The 7,875-nt window shown below is 38.6% G+C and overlaps 1 protein-coding gene and 1 long non-coding RNA gene across 2 annotated transcripts in view; one reads left to right on the top strand and one right to left on the bottom strand.

The window, feature by feature from the left end:
* DENND4C (DENN domain containing 4C) overlaps nt 1-7,875 on the top strand; it is a 140,941-nt gene that overhangs the window by 126,337 nt on the left and 6,729 nt on the right.
* The window catches only part of LOC110573842, a 9,473-nt gene continuing 1,835 nt past the window's right edge, over nt 238-7,875 (bottom strand). Inside the window, exon 3 of the long non-coding RNA XR_002479930.1 lies at nt 238-259. This is a non-coding gene — a long non-coding RNA (uncharacterized LOC110573842). The remainder of the gene's footprint in view (nt 260-7,875) is intronic.

Raw genomic sequence — 7,875 nt, forward strand, 5'->3', positions numbered from 1 at the left:
CTGCAGCTGACCTCTCAAACCCTGCCCAGTGCACCTGCAGCGGGTTATTGCAGCCAGCTGGGCTGAGGGCCAGCCCCACCCACCAGCATGCCCGAGGCAGTCACAGCTCAGCCACAACAAGAGGACACACGCAGCCCACAAAGGGAAAGCTCCTGGAGTACCTGGTTCTGGTGACTGGGGGGATTGCACTGTAGGGCACCACAGGACCTCTTCCACACAAGGCCACTACTTTCAGGACCGGGAGAGACAGCTGACCTACCTAATATAGAGAAACACAGAGTTAGACAAAATGAAGAGACAGAGGAATATATCCCAAATGAAAGATTTTTCCTAATCTGAGGAAGGACATAGACACCCAGGTCCAGCAAGCACAGAAAGCCCCTAAGAAGATGAGCCCAAGCAGGCCACACCAAGACACGCAATTAAAATGGCAAAATTAAAGCTAGAGGATTTTAAAACAAGAGAAAATAAAACTGTTACATACAAGGGAAACCCCATAAGGCAGCTGATTTCTCAACAGAAACTTCGCATGCCAAAAGGGAGGAGCATGATCAAGTGGTTAAATGAAAAAACCTACAACAAAGAATACTCTGCCGGGCAAGGTTATCATTCAGAATTGAAGGAGAGAGGAGTTTGTCAAAAAGAAAAGTTAAAAGGAATCCATAACTATTAAACAAGGCTTAAAAGAAATGTTAAGTGGAATTTTTTAAGTGGAAAGAGAAGGCCATAAATAGAAGAAAATTATGACAGGATTGTATCTACAAAAATCAGTAAAGGAATACACAAAAAGTAAAATAGGACATTATGGAGGGGGAGTAAACATTTAGTGCTTTAAAAATGTGTCCAAACTTAAGTGACCATTAGCTTAATATAGAATGCTATATACATACAGTGTTATATATGAATTCCATGGTAACCACAAATCACAAACCTATAATAGATACAAAAAATAATAAAGAGAAAGGAATCTAAGCATAACACTAAAGAAAGCCCTCAAACTACAAGGAAGAGAGCAAGAGAAGGAAAAGAGAACCACAAAAACAACCAGAAAACAAGTAACAAAATGGCAATAAGTATATACCTATCAATAATAACTTTAAATGTAAATGGATTAAATGCTCTAGTCAAAAGAGGGGGACAGAATGGATTATGCTGCCTTAGACCTAAAGATATACAGAGAATGAAAGTGAAGGGATGGAAAAAGATACTCCATGCAAATGGAAGCAAACAAAAGCAACTAGGGTAGCAATACTTTAATCAGACAAAAAAAATAGACTATAAACAAAGAGTGTAGCAAGAGACAAGGGCCTTATATAATGATAACAGGATCAATCCAAGAATAAGATATAACAGTTTTGAATGTCTAAGCACCCAACATAGGAGCACCTAAATATATAAAGAAACTGAATAGATATATGCAGAATATTTCACCTCAAAACACACATTCTTTTCAAGTGCACATGGAACATTGTCCAGGATAAATGTTGGGCTGCAAAACAAATCGTAATAAATTTAAGAAGACTGAAATCCTATCATGCATCTTTCTTGACCACAACAGTGTGAAACTGGAAATCAAGTACAAGGAAAATACTGGAAGAAACAAACAGGTGGAGGCTAACCAACATGCTCTTAAACAAGCAATGGGTCGATGAAGGAAATTAAAAAAAAAAAAAAAAAAATACATGGAGGTAAATGAAAATGGAAACACAACAGTCCAAAATCTTCGGGATGCAGCAAAAGCAGTTTTAAGAGGGAAGTTTACAGCGCCACAGGCCTATGTCAAAAGACCACAAAAATCTCAAACTACTAACATCTAAAGGAACTAGAAAAAGAACAAAGCTCAAAGTTAAAAGGAAGGAAATAATAAAGGTAGAAAAGATCAATGAAACCAAGAGCTGGTTTCTTGAAAAGGTAAACAAAATTGATAAACCTTTAGCCAGACTCATTAAGAAAAAAAGAGGTCTCAAATAAGATCAGAAATGAAAGAGGAGAAATAACAACTAACACCACAGAAATACAGAGGATTATAATAATACTGTGAAAAATTATATCCAGCAAATTGTACCTAGAAGAAATGGGTAAATTCCTAGAAACATAGTCTTCCAAAACTGAATGAGAAAGAAATAGAAAATCTGAGCAGACTGATGACTAGTAATGCAATTGAATCAGTAATCAAAAAACTCCCAACAAGCAAAAATCCAGGACCAGATGGCTTCACCTGTGAATTCTGTCAAACATTTAAGAGTTAATACCTGGTCTTTTTAAGCTATTCCAAAAAATACAGGAGGAAGGAAAACTTCCAGATTCATTCCACAAGGCCAGCATTACCCTGATACCAAAACCAGATAAAGACACTACCAAAAAGAAAACTACTGGCCAATATCCCTGATGAACATAAATGCAGAAATCCTTAATAAAATATTAGCAAACCAAATTCAACAATATATTAAAAGGATCATTTACCATAAGTAAGATTTATTCCAGGGAAGCAACAATGGTTCTATATTCCCAAATGAATTAATGTGATTAATAAAAGGATAAAAACCATGTGATGATCATCTCATTAGGTGCTGAAAAAGCATTTGACAAAGTAGAACATCCAGTCATGACAAAAAAAATCTCAACAAAGTAGGTTTAGAGGGAACATACCTCAACATAATAAAAACCATATATGAAAAACCCACAGCTAACATTATACTCAGTGGTGAAAACTGAAAACTTTTCCTCTAAGGTCAGGAACAAGACAAGGATGTCTACCCTTACGACTTTTATTCCCCATAGTACTGGAAATCGTACCCACAGCAGTCAGACAAGAAATAGAAGATTCCAAATTTGAAAGGAGCAAGTAAAACTTTTACTATTTGAAGATGACATAGTATATATAGAAAACCTGCAAGACTTCACCAAAAAACTATTATAATTCAGTAAATTTATGTAAGTAATAGCCAGAAATTGATAGCATTTCTATACACTAAAAACAATGTAGCAGGAAGAGAAATTAAGAAAACATTTCTATTTAGAATTGTACCAGAAAGGATAAAATACCAAGGAATACATTTAACAAAGTAGGTAAAAGACCTATACTCTGAAAACTGGGACAGTGATGAAAGAAATTGAAGATAAACAAATGGAAAGATATAACATGTTCGTGGATTGGAAGAATTAGTATCATTAAAATGTCCACACTACCCAAAGCAATATACAGATTCAATGCAATCCAAATACCAATAGCATTTTTCACAGAATTAGAACAAGTTATCATAAATTGTATGGAACTAAAAAAAGATCCCAAATAGACAAAATAATTTTGAGAAAGAGGAACAAAGCTGGAAGTTCACAATCCCAGATTTCAAGATACACTACACAATCAAAATAGTATGGTACTGGCACTAAAATAGTTATATAGATGAATGAAACAGAATACAGAGCCCAGAAATAAATCCACGCTTATATGGCCAGTTACTCTTATGACAAGAGATGCAAGAGATACATAATGGAGAAAAAGTCTTTTCAACAAATAGTGCTGGGAAAATTAGATAGCTACAGGCAAGAGCATGAAACCGGGCCACTTTCTTAGACCCTAGACGAAAATAAACTCAAAACGATTTAAAGACCTAAATGTGATACCTAAAATCTAAAACTCCAAAAGAAAACTTAGGCAGTAATCTCTTGGACTTCAGCATAAGCAACATTTATGGGTATGTCTCCTCAGGCTGGGGAAACCAAAGCAAAAATGAACTGTTGGGACTACATCAAAATAAAAAGAGGTTGCACAGCAAAGGAAACCATCAACAAATTGAAAAGGCAGTCTGCTGAATGGGAGAATAAGTTTGCAAATGATACATTTGGTAAGGGGTTATTACCCAAAATACATAGAGAACTGACATAACAACAACAAATAATCCAATTAAAAAATTGGCAGATCACCTGAAAAGACATTTTGCTAAAGACATTCAGATGGCCAAGAGACACACAAAAAGGTGCTCAAAATCACTAATCATCAGGGAAATTAGAATCAGAACCACAATGAACCTCACACCAGTCAGAATGGCTAATATCAAAAAGAGTAGAAAGAACAGGTGTTGGTGAGGATGTAGAGAAATGGGAACCCTGTGCACTGTTGGTGGGACTGTAAATTGGTGCAGCCACTGTGGAAAACGGTATGGAGTTTCTCAAAAAATTAAATCTAGAACTACCATATGATCCAGTAACTCCACTACTGGGTATCTGCCCAAAGAAAACAAAAACACTAGTTCAAAAGATATATGCACCCCTGTGTTTGCTGCAGCATTATTAATAGTAGCCAAGATATGGAAGTAACCTAAGTGTCCATCAACAGATATGAATTGATAAAGAAGATAGAGGTGTGTGGAATATTACATAATGGAATATTACTCAGCCATTAAAAATAAGATCTTGCCATTTGCAGTATCATGGATGGACGTTGAGGGCATTATGCTAAGTGAAATAAGTTAGAGAAAGACAAATACTATATGATTTCACTTATTACATGTGGAATCCAGAAAGAAAAAAAAAAAACAACAACCAGAAACAGGCCTAAATCAGAGAACAAACTGGTAGTTGCCAGAGGGGAGGGTTGTGAGGAATGAACACAATAGGTGGAGGGGATTAAGAGAGAGAAACTTCCAGTTATATAATAAAATCAGAGATGAGAACTACAGCAAAGATAACATAGTAATGTTTTATGGTGACACATGGTGACTATACACTTACTGTGGTGAGCTACAGAATTGCCAAATCACTGTGTTATACACCTGAAACTAATATAACATTGTATGTCAACTATACTTCAACAGTTTTTTGTGTTTTTTTGAGAGCATGAGTAGGGTTAGGGAGGGACAGAGGGAGAGAGAAGGAATCCTAAGGGGGAGGCTCCACGCCAATTGCCCAATTGCAGAGCCCAGTGCGGCGTTCAATCTCATGACCCTGAGATCATGACCTGAGCCAAGATCAAGAGCCATAATAAGCTCAACTGACTGAGCCAGGCAGGCTCCCCTCAACAATAAAAAAAATTTTTTTAAGGTTTTATTTATTTATTTGACACGTAGAGAGAGAGAGAAAGAGAGAGCACAAGCAGGGGGAGGGGCAGGGAGAGGGAGAAGCAGACTCCCTGCTGAGCAAGGAGCCCGATGCGGGACTCGATCCCAGGACCCTGGGATCATGACCTGAGCCGAAGGCAGACGCTTAATCAACTGAGCCACCCAGGTGCCCCAACAATAAAAATTTTTAGAAAGTAATGTCTAAGGGTATAGAAAAAATAAAACATTTGTTCAAGAAAATATACTAAATTTCAGTAAAGCCAGGAAATTTCTGTGGCGTTTGAGCTACCATATCTGTTCTCTCCCACCCCCAGCTCCCAGCCAAGGGCTACAGCATCTCTCCGGGAAAGACAGGCTGCCAGTAGTTCTCAGTCTCCCAGCTTTGTATAGCCGAGGCTAAATTCCAGGAGAGCTGGAGGCTCACTTCCTCTGCTCTGCACCCATTCATTTCTACCCCGGCTTCAGGAAGCCAAGAATACTGGGGCCTCAGTTCTCAGTGCATCTTGCTCATAGGGCAGAGGTTTTATGCCAGGAGAGGCAAGCTGACAAAACCAGAGTCAACTGTCCCTGCCCAGTCCCCAGTTCACAAAGCAGGAGTGTCATTCCAAGAGAAGGGCCACTGTGCGCAAACCCAGCTACAGAGCAGTGGCTCAGAAATTTTGCCCAAGGGAAGAAGCAGGCCATCAGAACATTGAGCTCTAAAACCCTCCCCAAAGGAAATGACTTTATTTGGAACAGAGCGTGGAGAAATTCAAGCATGAGAGCACTCTTGGAAATAGTGGGAGATTTGTTGAGAAGGCCAGTGTTATGCAGATAGGAAAAAAAAAAAGACATCATAAGAAAACTAAAAATCTGTATGAATATCGATATAAAAATCTTCAACAAAATGCTACCAGCCTGAATCCCATCAATACAGAAAAAGGACTGTACATCATGACTAAGTGCAATTTATCCCAGGCATGCAGTGTTGGTTTAGTATTTGAAAATCAGGTAATGTGGGGCGCCTGGGTGGCTCAGTTGGTTAAGCGGCTGCCTTCGGCTCAGGTCATGATCCCGGGGTCCTGGGATCGAGCCCCGCATTGGGCTCCCTGCTCTGCAGGAAGCTTGCTTCTCCCTCTCCCTCTGCCTGCCTCTCTGCCTACTTGTGCTCTCTCTCTATCTCTGTCAAATAAATAAATAAAATCTTAAAAAAAAAAAAGAAAAGAAAATCAGGTAATGTAATATACCATACCAATAGAATAAAGGACAAAAATCAGTCATCCTTTGTTAAAAACACTCAACAAGTTAGGAATGGAAACAAACTTCTTTAGCCTAATTATGAGCATCTGTGAAAACCCACAGTTGACATCATAATTAATGGTGAAAGACTGAATACTTTATCCCTAAGTACAGGAACAAGACAAGGATGTCTTTTTTTCCTCAGTTTGTTCAGCATTGTGCTGGAAGTTCTTACAGTAGTGCAATTAGGCAAGAAAATAAGACATCCAAATTGGAAAGGAGGAAGTAAAACTGTATTTGTAGATTATGTGATCTAACAGATAAAAATTCCAAGGAGAACACACACTATATGGAACTAATAACTTCAGCAAAATTGCAGTATATTGGATGGAGGGGATCGGGTAACTGGTGATGGGCATTAAGGAGGGCATGTGATGTGATGAGCACTGGGTGTTATATGCAACTAATGAGTCATCGAACACTACACCAAAAACTAATGATGTACTATATGCTGGCTAATTGAATGAAAATGAAATAAATTAACTATTTCCATATACTTTCAATGAATAATCCAAAAATAATATAATTCCATTTACAATAGCATTAAAAAGAATAAAATAGAGGGGTGCCTGGGTGGCTCAGTTGGTTGAGCTCTTGATTTCTTCAGCTCAGATCATGATCTCAGGGTTCTGGGATCAGCCCCACATGCGGCTCGATGCTCAGCGGGGAGTCTTTGGAGGATTTCTCTCCCTCTCCCTCTGCCCCTCCCCCGCTTGCACACTCTGTCTCTAAAATAAAATCTTAAAAAAAGAATAAAATAGGAATAAATAAAGCAGAAGGACAAAGCTAGAGAAGACCTAAATAAATGGTAAGAAATTCCATGTTTATAGATTGGAAGATTTAATATTAAGATGGCAGTGCAGTATTTCCAGATTGAGCTACAGATCCAACACAATCTCTACCAAAAATCAGGGTGGCTTTTTTTTATTTTATTTTATTTTATTTTATTTTTTTTTTTATTTTTTAAAGATTTATTTATTTGAGAGAGCGAGAATGAGAGAGAGAGAGAGAGAGAGTACATGAGTGGGGGAGGGTCAGAGGGAGAAGCAGGCTCCTCGCTGAGCAGGGAGCCCGATGCGGGACTCGATCCCAGGACTCCGGGATCATGACCTGAGCCGAAGGCAGTCGCTTAACCAACTGAGCCACCCAGGCGCCCAGGGTGGCTTTTTTTTATAGAAATTGACAATCCTATCCTAAAACTCATATGGATAAGGGACGCAGAATAGCCCAATCTTGAAAAAGAACAAAGTTGTAATAAAGAAAGTGGGATATTGGGGTACCTGGGTGGCTTAGTTGGTTAAATGTCCGACTCTTGATTTTGGCTCAGGTCATCTCATGGTCCTGAGATTGAGCCCAACGTCGGGGTCTGCACTGGAGTGTGGAGCCTGCTTGGGATTCTCTCCCCCTCTCCCTCTGCCCCTCCCTGCTGGCACTTTCTCTTTAAAAAAAAAGAAAAGAAAAGAAAGTGGGATACTGGCATAGGGAGATTACTATCTATCTATCTATCTATCTATCTATCTATCTATCTATCTATCTA

Source organism: Neomonachus schauinslandi, chromosome 13 (genome assembly GCF_002201575.2).
Source record: "Neomonachus schauinslandi chromosome 13, ASM220157v2, whole genome shotgun sequence".
In the NCBI taxonomy this organism is placed as follows: domain Eukaryota; kingdom Metazoa; phylum Chordata; class Mammalia; order Carnivora; family Phocidae; genus Neomonachus; species Neomonachus schauinslandi.